Genomic DNA, 14075 nt, shown 5'->3' on the forward strand with positions numbered 1-14075 from the left:
CTGATATATTGAGTAGAGTTTATATTTTTACTTCAAAGTTTGAGGGAAAATGTCTTGTATAAACTATTGGTCTCAAACCTATCAGTTGTATAAGAAGGAATATGTCCAACACTGAGCAATTTCAGGAATCATTGGTCTTAGCTCTTGCACATAAGGACATTTTTTAGATTACATCTGAAGCACTGCTATGTAGCCTTCTGGCCCTGGTTCATATGCCTACAGGGAAATATTACATGTTTTTAATAAACAAAATTTCCTTAATGTTTGAAAATGTTAAGAAAATTACTTTAAGAACTTAAGATGCAAAATTAGTAAAGATTTTCTATACTGAAAAAGCAGTTCTTGGAAATGTTAATTTCACTTTTATCTAAGTACAAAATTTGGATGCAGTATAAAAGTAAACTTAAATTTAACTGTAATTCTTCATTTGATCAATATAGCAAATATTCTGAAAGATTTGTCTCTCTGTTATTTGAATAAATTATGATGGTAATCTAGAAATCATAAAAATATAGCACACTGGTAAATTAAATTGTTTTTAAATATTTTCAGTACAGACCTTAAGTTTTGTTTTTTTAGTTCCTCACATTCACTAGAATGCAGGTATCTTGAAATCTGTATCGCCAGCTACTTATGTATGATGGTTAATGTTATGTGTCAGCTTGGCTAGGCTATGATTCTCAATGCTTTGGAAAAGAACAAACCAGAAGGGGCCCTTGGCCTAACAAACATATTGCTTATTGGAGAATGTAGACAATTAATACTTTCAGGTGCGATAAGTGCTGATGAAAGAAGTACAAGGTTTTGTGGAAGTACAAAGCTTGGCTGAGTTCCACAGACCAGAAGAAAGATGGAAACAATCCAATGAAAGAAATGTGAGCATAGTCCAACTTAATCCTTGACTTTAATTTTCAAAGATCATTTTTCACATTCTTGCCTGGTGAAACCTCTTCTGTAATTTTGGGGAATGATGGTGTTCAGGATATTTTGCCTGGATAGGTTAATAACTTTAAGTTCATGGAGCAAAAAGTATCCTGATTCATATATAATTTCAGCATATTTGGTCAGCCTGATAATGCAACTTTATCTACAGTTTTCCAAACATCTTGCACCTAAAAATAGCTGTGGGTCTCCAAACAAAATCATTTCTAACGTTTATGTGGTAAATGTAATGACAACTTGAGAGCCAGCTTCAAAATGAAAAATGTCAGAAGACATATCAGTGTTCCTAATTTGTATTCTTCTTTTTTATTTGGCAGATAAACATTTTCAATAGTGATGATGAAATCAGTGCAGACAAGGCTGTTTTTATTTAAAAAGAGGAATGAAAAGCATGCTTTTTAATTTGGGGGACTGGTGAATAGAGTCAAAACTTTTAAAAGAACTGGCTATTGTCTGACTTATTTAAAGATATAAATGTCTAGGAATTTGAATACTTTTAAAGTATCTTTAAATATGTAATTACTGTATGAGGAGGCTTGATAGTTCCCTTTAATCAGCACCAATATATTTAAACCTTTTGTACCTTTCCATGTCACAAGATAATTCTTCATGTGACCTCTAAAATGATTAGAATTATATGAAACTGTTTCATACCTTAATGAGCCAATGTGGCCAGCTGAATCTCTGTATAATACATGATGTACGAAATTGTTTTTAAATTTATTCAAAGAAGAATTTTGATTCCTAATGTACAATTGTTCCTCTATCTTAGAAATTAAAATTTTCTTGCTTTTCCTGATTCATCTACTAAAAATAAATAGTTAAGCTCTAGCAAAAAATAACAAATTAGGAAGGGTTATAGTGACTCTCAAGTACTAGACTGCTCAATTCATTTTCGTACCCTAAGTCACTCCCTAACTGTATAGTAAGTTCTGTAGATGAGATAATTTAAATCTTTCAGTTCATTAAAATAATATATACAATATTATGTACATAAAATTATAGATATATAATGATATACATATAATAGATTTGTGCACTTGCACACATATATTTTTCACATTTGATTTGGATAAGTTCTGATGCCATATTCTTCTTTATATAGTCCAGCTTCTCAAACTATTTGCTCAGCCTACAGATTGAATAAGTATGTTGAAAGGATACAACCCTGTCACACACCTTTTCTGATTTTAAACCACACAGTATCCCTTTGTTCTGTTAGAAAGATTGCCTATTGTTCTATTTACGTGTTTCACATAAGCACAAGTAAGTGTCCTGGTACTCCCCTTCTTCACAATGTTATCCATAATTGGGTACCCAAGATCAGAGAAACTCTGGACTCTGAGATGCTAGGCATGGCTGAATAGAAGATCCCAAAGAGCCGCATGAGAAGACAAGGTAAAATATTATAATGAAATATGCGAAGACCTGGAGTTAGAGAACCAAAACAGACAAACGTGCTAAGCATTTCTCCAGCTGAAAGAACTAAAGAAAGAATTGAAGCCTTGAGCCGTAATACTGAAGGATTCTGTGGGCAAAAATTGAATGATGCAGGAAACATCAAAAGAAGATGGAAGAAACACAGAGTTGCTATACCATAAAGAATTGGTTAGTGTTCAAAAATTTCAGGATGTATAATCAAGACCTAGCGGTGCTAAAGGAAGAAGTCCAAGCTGTACTGAAGGCATTGGTGAACAAGAAGTCTCCAGGAATTTATAGAATACCAATTGAGATGTTTCAACAAATGGATGTGATGCTGAAAGTGCTCACTTGTCTCTTGCAATAAATTTGGAGGACAGCTACCTGGCCAATCAACTGGAAGAGGTCCATATTTGTGTCCATTCCAAACAGTGGCGATCCAGTGAAATGCAGAAATTATCAAACCGTATCATTAATATCAGATGCAACAAAAATGGGGACTTCCAGAAATTGAAGCTGAAAATGGAATAATTTACTGAAAACAGAGGGTTTGAGTTAAAGTCAGTGTAATGAACTTACTGTTTGGCTCCCAGATGCTATTTCCAAGTTTATATTCTTTATTCAGATGAATGAATGATTCTTTCATGGGGAAGAAGAAAAATCTCTGATATAGGGTAAGGGAAATGAAATATCCCTGTCCTCACCTGGTTATGATTGAAGTCTAACTGTTGACAAGCAGTAGAAAAGCTCATTCTTGCCCATTGACTTTTTGATAAGCCTTTCAGTGCCTTATTCTTCAAATGCATAATCAAGATTTATAAGGCATTTGTGGAAAGTTTCTCATATAACAGACACAGACCAACTAACAAACAAGCAAACAGCAAACAAACAGTAAAAAGGAACACAAAACAAAACAGGAAAAGCATGGCGAAGAACAAAAAAATTAAAAAAAAATCAATTAATATTGTTTGATAAAACTTCACAAATGATTTTGTATTCATGAGTCTAATGCTATGTGTTTAAAAGAATAAGAAAGGGAACTTGGAAAATAAAGTCATGACACCACAAATTAAAAAATGTATATACATTAAGAGGACTAGAAGATAAAACTGAGGAAATCTCCCAGAAAGTAAAACAATAAGAACAACAACAAAGAGATGAAAAATAAGTACAAAAATTTATAAATTACAGCATCAAGCCGGGAAGTACAATATACATCTGCTATCAATTTCAGGAGGAGAAAACAGAGGAACAGACTAGGGAGAAATCACCAAAGAAATAATACAAGACAATTTCTTAGAAGTAAAGAGCCTGGCTTTCTAGATTTAAAGAGTCCACTGAGAACCATGTACAATGAGTTTTTAAAAAATGATACTATTGCATAGTATTATGAATGGTCAAAACTTTAGGTATAAGGAGATGATCCTACAAGATTCTAGACTGTTGGAGGTGGGGAAGAAGAACAAGATCATATATGAAGGATCAATAGTGAGAATGTCATTGGACTTCTCAATAGCAGCACTATAAACAAAAGGAAAATGAACACTTTCTTCAAAATTCTGAAGGAAAATAATTTTTAATCTAAAATTGTGTGTCTTGCTAATTACCAATTGGGTATGAAGAGGAATTCAGGTATTTTCAAATGTGCAATATTTTAAAAACACTTTGTTCCCTGTTCTTTTTGGCCATATCGAGAGAAGTTTTATTTTAACAATATGTACACAGAAAGCTAAGCATGCAGACAAACAAAAATGTGATTATCAAGTTCAGTCAAAACAAAAAGTTGTGCAAACAGTGTAATTATATTTCACCATGTGATTCAGCAATGAAAAATATTTACATAAGTAAAAAAATAAAAAAGCAAACACTGAATTTTGATTTAACAAAAATTTTTGTTATACCTGTTCTGGGAAGAGAGGAAAGCATGCGTGAATCTCTGTCTGTGTGAATGTGTGTGTGTGTGTGCGTGCCTGTGTTTGTTGTAAAACAACTAAATACTAATTATATTAGAAACCAATAGATAATACTTGAAAATGAATGATAAAATTAAAATTTAACAGTTTTAGTATGTTATTTCAGATTACAAAAGCAATACATATATAGTTTTTCTAAAAGGGGATCTTTATGGTTAGAAGACTGGGGGTAGGAATGATTAAGGTAGCAGACTTCTGTTTTTTTTTTTTTTTTTTCTGTTGTTGCTGTTATTTTTAATGTTATTAAATTTTTTTTGTAGTAAAATAAAAGAGCCCTGGTAGCACAATTAAGCGCTTGGCTGCTAACCAAAAGGTGGGCAATTTGAACCCATTAGCTGCTCCAAGGGAGGAAATACCTGGCAATCTGCTCCCATAAAGTTTTAAGCCTAGGAAGCCCTACTGAACAGTTCTACTCAGTCCTATCGGAACAGACTCAACGCTACACAACAATACAACATAGTAAAACATGGCTCGCTTTACTCTCTCTGGCTGTTGTGGGTTGATTACTTTTGCCCCCAAAAGATATGTTAAAGTCCTAATGCCCAGCACCTGCGAATGTGATCTTACTTGGAATGAGCGTCTTTGCAGATGTAATTAGTTAACATGAGGTCATAATGGAGTAGGGTGAACCCGGATCCGATGTGACTTGTGTCCTTCTAAGAAAAGGAGGAGAGGTGCAGAGACAGAGACATGCACAGGGAAGAAAACAATGTGAAGACACAGACACACACCCAAAGGAAAGATGGCCATGTAAAGACAAAAGCCGAAGCTGGAATTATATATATATATATATTTTTAAACCAAGAAAGGCTGGGGATATCAGAAGATGGGATGGGAGAGGCAAGGAAGGATCCTGTGACTCTAGGGGGAGTATAGCCAGACCCACGTTTCGATTTCAACCTTCTAGCCTCTAAAGCTGAGAGAAAGGAAATTTTGGCTGTTTTAAACCACCCATTTGTGGTAGTCCTAGGAAACTAATATACCATCCAAAAATGAATCTGTGTTACTTTATTTTACCAGGGATATTTTCTATCTAAAAATTACATATTGAATATGAAATCTGGGTAAATTAACCCCCAGTTTTTTTTTTTCCTCCTCTAGAGGCATGTTCTAAGTTATAGAAATGAGAAGAAAAATAGCAATGTGTTGTATCCATGGGTTTGATGATGTTATTTTATTTGGTTCAGAATCTGTATTCTCTGTAAAACAAAAATGAGTATATTTAAATATACTTTGTGCTACCTTCTTAACACCTAAAAAAAGTAGATGTCTTAAAGTTGTTTTGACTTAAGACAAATAGAGTTATTTGACTATATTTCCTCAGCATTATTACAAGACATTTTAATGCTGGCTGGGCTTCAGTAGAGGTCTCAGTTCCTATGTTCAATTGTGGCATTAGTCTGAAAGGCACAGTTCCCTCGTATTCCAAGCATGACAAAAAAATACGGGTCGGAAACGACTCGACGGCAACGGGTTTGGTTTTTTGGTTTATAATATTGTTAACCAAATTCCTTTTCTTCCTCATTCATGTTAATTCTCTTCTACCTCAAATTACTTCCTAGAATGAATTTTTATGTTTCTTAGTCTCTTACTGTATATAGCCATGGTGGTACAGAGTAAACTGTTCCTTCTAGATCTCATAGTTTTTCCATTTGAAGAATTATTTTCATGTGTCACTCAGAGTTTAGTCATTCTCCTAGATATGCATTTTTCCTGTGCATTTGAGCATCACAGGAAGATAAATTTTACTCTTGATAATGGTATCCTGACCACTGAGTCACAGAAAGCTATTATTCCTGCAATTTTTCAATAGCGAGTCGGTTCTGTGGGCGTGGAATTTAAGAAGTAAGTATACTCTTTTTCTACACTCAAATTACTTTCCTTTTGTCATAGAAATTGATCAGTGAAGTGTGATGCTGAATTTCTAGAATTCATGTATATATAATCTATTAGGTCTTTATATATGACACTGGTCAGGAAAGCATACTGTGAAATGTTGCTTTTATTTAAACTCATACTATTTTCGCTACTCTGGTTCGAGATTTAACTTCTTTACCACCCTCTGGTGGTGTGCTCTGTCAACTGCATATATAGAGGTCAGCACATTTTCAAGGTGCTAATTTTTTTTTTTTCTTTTTTTTTAGTGACTTAATAAAGTAAGTTATTCAACTCTTCAAGTACAGGCTAAAAAACAGGTGCTCAGAAACATTCAGATTTATTGAAATTGAGCAAGGAGGTCAGTATTTGGATTGGAGAAGTTTTAAAAAATATGAAATATTTATTCTCTTTTCGTCAAATAGTTGTACTTCATGATACGAAAATACAAATTGTTTGCTTTAGGATAAAAGAGCAATAATTAAAGGGTTTCTTCACTTGGACCAAATATCTCCTCTGAAAAATAGACTTAAGTTAAATGTTGACCTTTCAAAAAAGATTCTTCTTTTAAAAAGAAAAATTCCACAAATTTCAAATTATAATTGCATTTTACCTTGACTTTAAATATATATATGTATGTTGTTGTTGTTAGGTGCCGTCAAGTTGGTTCTGACTCATACGGACCCTATGTACAACAGAACAAAACGCTGCCTGATCCTGCAGCATCCCCACATTGCTATGATTGAGCCCATCGTTGCAGCCACTGTGTCAGTCCATCTCATTGAGGGTCGTCCTCTCTTTCACTGACCCTCAACTTTACCAAGCATGATGTCCTTCTCCAGGGACTGGTCCCTCAAAATAACATGTCCAAAGTACATGAGACAAAGTCTTGCCGTCTTTGGCTATCTTCGCTTCTAAGTAACATTCTGGCTGTACTTCTTCCAAGACAGATTTATTCATTCTTCTGGAAGTCCAAGATATATTCAGTATTCTCCACTAATACCATAATTCAAAGCCATCAATTCTCCTTCAGTCTTTCTTATTTGTTGGTCAGCTTTCACATGCCTATGATGCAACCGGAAATTATATATATATAAACATTGCACACTATAAAAAAAAAAAAATAATTTCCTCCTCCATATCTTCTTCCTCCATTCAACAAATACTCATTGAATACCTAATAGGAACCAGGTAGCTCTGTGTGAAATTGTGACCATGATAAAGCTTGATTTCAATTTAGCAGAAGGATTGTTGCCTTTGTGGTGAGGATTTTTCCCTAGGATGTGAAAGATGGTGCTTGAGAAGAGGTCTCTTATGTTTCTTTGCTCCCCCAAATTTCTCCTTCAACTCCCAATGTTTGATATTAGAAATAACTTACTTTGTGGAAAGAGGTTTTGAGTTAAGAGTTCTTCATTAAAATGCAAATATTTCCAAAGTCTATAAAATTCAGGGCATTATATATTTCCTTTAGTTGGTTTAAACTGAATTTCAACAAAGTTGTTTGTGGACTGTGTATGTACGCATGTGTGGATGTGGGTTTGTGTGTGTGCGCGTGCGTGTAGGTCTACTGAGGATACAAAACAGACCCTAGGTAGGAAAGTGCAGTAGTATATGAGAAGGCAAAGGAATGTAAAAGAAAATTTCACCTACTTAGTTTACTTCCTTCTTGGGGGTAGTCTTATTTCTACCATCCTTGCCGATCTGTTCACTAAATTCCCAGTGTCCCTAAATGCTTCTTTAAGTCTTACACGCCTGTCAGTTTCCCACGTGTGGGGATGGAACCTTGAAATTTTGCCCTTTGAGTTTTCCTTTCCTGACAGTTTTTCTCTGGAAAAAAAAAAAAATTTTTTTATGCAGCTGGATGGGTGATCTGGTGGAACCAAAAATCAAAACCAAACCCATCGCTGTTGAGTCAATTCTGACTCATAGCGACCCTATAGGACAGAGTAGAACTGCCCAATAGAGTTTCCAAGGAGCACCTGGTGGATTTGAACTGCTGACCTTTTGGTTAGCAGCCTGATCTCTTAACCACTATGGCACCAGGGTCTCCAATCTGGAAGAAATCTGTACTTATTTGCTAAATTGCAAACTACTCAATTGTTTGAACAAATGAATAGCAACTGGATTCAATGCATGTATGCTAATACAGGGCACTTTCAGCCTCCGCATAATGGAGATACTTGGGAACATGGAGGTCTTTTAATATCTCCTTAAATCAGAATACAAGGGTATTGAGCAACTCCAGGACCAAACTTGTAGTGGCACAATGTGGGAAGAGATACCTTGGATTCTGTCATTGGTTGTTTATTCCCTCCCACAGATGCCAAATAGCTCACATATTGAAGTCAAAAGGAAATATAATACTGGAACTAAAATTCTTTAAAATCTGTGTGTTAGCATCTTTATTATTTTTATTTTTTTCCTGGTATATGGTAAAACAAAACAAAACAAACAAACAAAAAAAACCCATACCCATTGCCATCAAGTCGATTCCGGATCTTGTTAAATGTTTTCTGGGTAAATGTAGAGAGTCTAAAAGATATTTTGTTTACTAAACCAGCTCAAAAACCAGTTGCCAAGGAGTCGATTCTGACTTAGGGGTACCCCATGTGTGTCAGAGTAGAACTGGGCTCCGTGAGGTTTTCAATGGGACTATATCGCCAGGCCTTTCTTCAAAGGCACCTCTGGGTAGACTTGAACCTCCAGTCTTTCACTTAGCACCCAGAAGCACCTTGATAGAAAAGCCTGGTGATCTACTTCTGAAAAGCAGCCATTGAAAACCTTATGGAGCATAAGGTCGCCATGGATCAGAGTTGACTTGATGGGCAACTGTTTTTCATTTACTACCCAGTACCCAGTGCGGTAGAGTCGATTCCGACTCATAGCAACCCTATAGGACAGAGTAGAACTGCCCCACAGAGTTTCCAAGGAGCGCCTGGCAGATTCGTATTGCCAATCCTTTGGTTAGCAGTCGTAGCACTTAACCACTATGCCACCGGGGTTTTCATTTACTAGGAGCCATCAATTTTAGCATTTCTTTTGGTGTAGGAGCGATGGGTGAAAATGTTTGGAAACTACTGTCCCATGCTAATTTTCCTGACTTGAGAACTACATAGTGAAGCTTTTTAGACAGAAAAAGTTACCAAGAGGACCGTAAGTAGAATAAAAGTGCTTTAATTATTCTTTCTCATAATTTCATGTCTTGGTTTTCAGAATCTGTCTTTGAAAAATTGCCTGAGGTTGCCCAGAATCTATGATAAGGATCACGGCTATGCTGGCAACACCCTTTTCCTGTAGATGGGAATAGGAACCTGCCCATCAGTACAGGCACACACCTGTAGTTCCCTGCCTGCCTTGGCACTGCACAGGTAAGTGCCTTGCCTCCATCACCGTTACTCTGCTCCATTTGGCTCTTTATAATTACAGAAACTCAGTTGCAGTCCTACAAGTGGCTGAGGTAATAATACACAAAATCTGAGTGTTACAATGAAGGAAAATCTCTGATGGTGGTGGTAGATCCTGGTGGTAGGTTAGGCTACAACAGACAGGCAGAATGGCCACTAATTTGGAGGACCTCCTTTGAATATGGGGACACTGGTGGCACAGTGGTTAAGAGCTGTACCTGCTAACCCCAAAATTGGCAGTTCAAATCCACCAGCCGCTCCTTGGAAACCCTAAGGAACAGTTCTACTCTGTCCCATAGGGTCACTTTGAGTTGGAGTCAATTTGACATTAATGGGTTCTCTCTTCAAGTACGAGCCAAATAAATCAAATCATTGATTCATATATCTCTAAGTCAGAATTTTCTCTACTTTTGGGACATGTCACCATAGATATGAATTGGGTAGGGGGAGAAAAAGGGGCATCTGCAAGTAAACAGTCATCATAAAACCCGTTCCTATTATTCTGTAGAAGGGAGAATGCAGAATTTCCCTTTCAATGTCTCAAATCAAACAACGACAGGCAGCAGCCTCAGTAGGATATAATTGCAGCAGAAAAAATATCACCAGAAAGCAGTGCCATTTGGTATGAGAATAAATAGGTTCACATATCTCAAAAGCCTCCTTAAAACAAGTCTGTGCTTCAATAAAAAAAAAAAAAAATATGATAATTAATATCTGTAAACCTTGACTCTTAGGAAAAAAGTAAAACCATGCTCTTTGCTTTCTTTTAGAAAGTGGTGGGAAGGTAACTATATTTAAGAAACTTTAATAAAAACATAGACATATAGGAAATTTAAAGATATACTATAATAATTTAAAAAACCATATTGTGAAATATCTAATCTTTTGATGAAATTGGAAAAAAACAAGGTGCTAGGAATGAAGAGGGCTAGAGGTATTATACAATTTTTCTCTTTCCTTTTTTTTCACCTGAAATATTTTCCAAGCCAAAAGAGGTAGTAAAATTCTAAATCTAAGACTGAATAAAAGATTCTGTATAAACATTCATATTCATGCAATTAGATTTCTGCAGAGCTATTTCAGACTGCTGACAAAGCTGCTTTTTTAAGCCAAGACCCCTCTAAACAAAGCCATTGAAGAAACTAACAACTGTGTAAACCAACACGTTTATTTTATGAGTAAGTTGGTACAATGGTAGACTAAATTGCCCTTTTAACCACACTGTTTATACTCATTGTACTTGTCTGAGTGTCACTATCCCTGAAACTAGAGAAGAAGCCTAGGGATTTGAAGGAGACAGAGAACATATATATGATCTCTGCCGAATCGCAAAGGTCAGGGGGCAGGTTCATTCTCAATGGCTTTAAAGATAGAAGAAGATGAGCTGTGGTTTAGTGGTCTGGTAGGAGCCATCATCCATCCATTTTGGAATCCAAATCCTAGTTTGCTTAATAGTCTGAATGCTGTCCCACTGAATGTGTCTCACTCAAGTGTCATTTCCCATCATGTGGTCAATGGCTTTCTAATTTTAATTTGTATCCTTGTGAAGTAACATTGATGAAGCTTTTTGAAATGGCTAAGTCCTGCAGAATGACTTGATTTTGCACTGATATCAAACTTTGGAAAATATAGAAAGGACAGATTGGTGGATTCTTGGCAAATTACACAAATTCTAATCAAATGTTTCATATCAAATAAGGAATGGATCACTTCGAAATTTGAATAAATGCTTTTTATCTCATCTATTCCTGCTCAATGTGAAGGATAATCAAGCTCAAAAATTCTAGGTGTGAAAGTATTCTTTTTTTATAATAAAATTTGTTCTAACCCTTCCCAGTTACGGATTTAAATGGTACCCAGTTCATCAGCATATATTTCAATCAGTGAATTGTATAATAGCTTTTGGGACAATTTATTCTATAATATGGGATTTCTAGAACAACCTCCACTCTCAAATTATACTCTGTTTCATATATTATCATTTTGTCAATATTATTAAGTCAAATAGATTTGTTTTTATAAATATGTGCTGAGCAACACTAATTTTGAAAGGACTGGTGTGGGTATGGGCAGACCAAAAGTGAACTCACTGTTGGTAATACTGGTCTCTACCCTCAAAGGAGCACATGGTCTAGTTGGAAAAATGTGACACAAACAGTAACCTGTGGGACAGAAGAAATAAATAATTGGTCTGAGAACAGACATTCTTGAGCATGTGGAGAAATTGAGCTACAAAGAATCCATTTTGAATTCAGGCATGGATTATTTGGAGAATTCCTCATACTTTTTTATGAAAGTGCAGTCAGAGCAAAGAAGTCTGAAGAATACACTCCAATGACCCAAATAAATTTAATTTCATTTCTGCCTAGACTATTATGTCTAGGCCTTGAGTATATGATAATTTAAAAGTTACCTAAATTATAATTTTATTTTAACACTGAAACATACATAAAAGAAATTTCATTGCAAAAGTTTACACAATAGTACTGACTGATTTTCAGAAGGAAACTTTTTTTTTTTTTTGGACATTTATTGATATTACAGCTTCTGCCTCAGACCTAGCACCAACATTTCCTCTTTGTTGTCTTGTTCCAGGTAAGATTAAAGAGCTTTCTTCTTTCTTTTTTTAAATTGTTCTTGCTTATTTTACTACCTACAGACCTCAAAAACAATCTGGGTGCCAGTGTTCCAGATGTGGGAGTTCGGGCAGAATTGTGGTTCGAATTTTGACCAGGGAAGAAGGCTTCTCCAAGCTTAAGAATGACTTCCTCCTTTTTGAGAGCATAGAAGTGTAAATTTCAAGCCATTCACATTAAAACAAAGGTTTTAATATGGAAAATTTAAATTGTCTACTAAGTAGAAAGAAAAATAAAACTCCATGTATCAGTCTGATCAAATATCTATTGATAGCTAATCTATTTCCTGTGTACCCTCACCTACTCCCATCAGTATAATTCTTGACAATTTTGAAACAAATTCCTGACTTTCTATTTCTCAGTAAAAATTTTAGTCTATCAATCTAAAATATAAGAACTCCCTTTCTTACCTATCCACAGCATCATTGCACCCCCAAACTCAACAATAATTCCTTCATATCAACAAATGTCTAATCAGTGTTCACATTTCCTTGATTTCCTTTTCAGAAAACCAATATTTGTTTCAATAGCAATCCAAACATTATTTTAAGCTATAGATTTTCCATACATTTGTTTTTATTTTCTTGCAACTATTTATTTGTTGTTGAGTTCAAATCATTCATCCTGTAGGGTTCCCCACTTGTCTGGATTATGCTGATATATTTATTGGCTTGAAATCCCACATTTCCTGTCAATCGGTAGGTAGATCTAGAGGCTTGATCAGAACCAGGTTTGATTTTTTTTTTAATAAATCTACTTAATATTTGTTAATTCCAAAAAGAGTTAAATAGTGTCAGCTTGTCTTATTGTGATGTTGTAGCTATTGATGGTATATGCCTAGATACCTTTTTTATTAAGGGGTGCCAAATGGTAATATTCTAATTGTATTACAATATTTTTTAAAAAATTAAGTAGCTGGAATATTCCACTCATCAACTATTTGATTGCCCTGATTTTCAGTTCAAATAGGAAAGGCATAATAAATGCTTCTTTTCTTTTATTACCAGTTTTCAATAAACTAAAAATTAAAAATTGACTCCAGAATATCTTCCAAAAATGATTAATTAGGTGTTTTGTTTTTCATCAAGGTTATTATCATCATCAGTGCATAAATTATGCCATTTTAGGCCCATGGATTCTATTCAAGTTGGCTCCTGAATCTCTTAGATACATCCATAGTAGTCTTTGATAGTATTCCCAGCTTTCTGGTATGACAAGATGTGATCACATCTTGTACATTTCCTAACCTGTATCCGAAAGCAGCTCTTTCTCCAAGGAGACATTATCCATAGCATTTATTCAAACTGTGTTCTTTCTAGCTTAGACTTCATTCAAGAAATGAGTTTTTTTTTTTTTTTTTTTTACAGATTACTGAGTCCTTTCACCTTTCTTTTCAAATCTTGCTGTTTTCCCAACACTTTATTTTTTCAGTTTTTCTAATTTTGTTTTTTATTAGCTTTTTATCATTTTCCTAATTCCTTTTCATTTGTTTTGAAAGACTAGGTAATGGATTTCATCTGTTTCATGGGCATGTCTTTCTGATATGCTGTCAGGGTCTGCGGGGGCTTTATTCTCATCTTTATTTACTCCGCCACCTATTTTTTTTTTCCTACTAACTTTCTATGGGATTTGACTGCAACATCCATTTATATACTAGAGGAAGGCCACACCAAGGAAACTTCTCTTTCAACTGACTGGCTGCTCATAGCAGATCTCATCATGGAGGTGATTACATTATATCAGATCTCATCCTGGAAGTAATTACATTATACTACAAGCTGCTCTGAAGGCATTGGCGAAAAACAAGGCTCCAGAAATTGTGGAAT

The sequence above is a fragment of the Elephas maximus genome, chromosome 15 (genome assembly GCF_024166365.1).
Source record: "Elephas maximus indicus isolate mEleMax1 chromosome 15, mEleMax1 primary haplotype, whole genome shotgun sequence".
NCBI classification, from domain to species: domain Eukaryota; kingdom Metazoa; phylum Chordata; class Mammalia; order Proboscidea; family Elephantidae; genus Elephas; species Elephas maximus.